A 1250-nucleotide genomic window follows, 5' to 3' on the forward strand; every position below is an offset into this window, starting at 1 on the left:
AACAAAGACTACCCGGTGATGCGCGAACGAATGAATAAAACACCATCCTAAACGCACACTACCATACTGATTTGCCGTATGAGTCAAAAACATTTCTAAAGCGATCACTTTACTTCCCTAACCATCCAATCACCCATTTCCTACCTGCCCATTACAAGATGCGGTTAAGATGCGAATGGGGTTTACCTCAATGTGGCTGGGAAGTGACGAACCTCCGACGAATTTCTGCAGCTAGAACAGTTATTCACAGAATTTAGACTTACACAAAATATCGAAACAATTCCAATAATATTCTTTTTTCACCGGTGAATTAGGAAAGAAACACAAATCGTACAGTAAACAAACTTTACTTCCGAAACGAGCAATGAGTAGTGTGGCAACGGAACTGTCAAATTTGCCGGCGAGACAGGTGAAGCAAGGTTACCGCGCAGCCAATTTGTTTGCTGCGATGCACACAGCATTTTCTGTGATACGTTTTCGTTAATTTCCTCGTAACAGTTTGTTTCTGCTGATTCATTTTAATATCGATGAATATACTTTCTCATTGCCTGCAATATTATGGTTTTCGATTTTCTACAAATCGGTCCGAAACTATGGTATATTTTAACAAAATTAAATTATAAACTTTTAGATACCCACAGTACTGAAATACGAAAACATGAATCAGTATATGTAAATCAAATGATTACACAAATAATAATGTAGTTACTCTTTTATTTTTAGCGTTTTCTATGATACCTTGAAAGAAAACGTGAAACATTATTGAATTCTGCATATACTCTCATTTTTTTTCTGAGGCAACGAACTTGGTGTTTGCTCAAAAGAGAAAGTTCAATATGACTTTGAAACACAAGAGAAAATGTGAAATAAGCAAAATCAGTTTGAAAACACTGAACCGAAGATATTTTCATAATTCAGCAGCTAGAAATAATAATAAATCTTAGGCACAAAATCTAAATATATAAAGAAATGAATTAATGAAAGACACTATCTGACTGTGAAATAGCAAATGAGGATTTTTAGCGTAATTTATGCAAGATTTAGCTTTAAAGAGTTAGATAAGATATCCAGAGTAAATTGAACTGTGGTCCGATTTCGTTACATGATCGCATATTTCATTATTAATTTCAGAATTTAAAGCAAGAAATTGAATGAGCATTTTTATTTTTTTAACGGAATTCATAACCCCACAAGAATAGCCTCCAGATACACACACACACTACACTTTCTCTCCTTTCTGTTTCCGATTA

At 34.2% G+C, this 1250-nt stretch overlaps 1 protein-coding gene across 1 annotated transcript in view; it reads left to right on the top strand.

Moving 5' to 3' along the window:
- The window catches only part of LOC119589522 (glucose dehydrogenase [FAD, quinone]-like), a 9711-nt gene that overhangs the window by 810 nt on the left and 7651 nt on the right, over positions 1 to 1250 (top strand). The window lies entirely within an intron of this gene.

This window comes from Penaeus monodon, chromosome 25, assembly GCF_015228065.2.
Source record: "Penaeus monodon isolate SGIC_2016 chromosome 25, NSTDA_Pmon_1, whole genome shotgun sequence".
NCBI lineage: Eukaryota > Metazoa > Arthropoda > Malacostraca > Decapoda > Penaeidae > Penaeus > Penaeus monodon.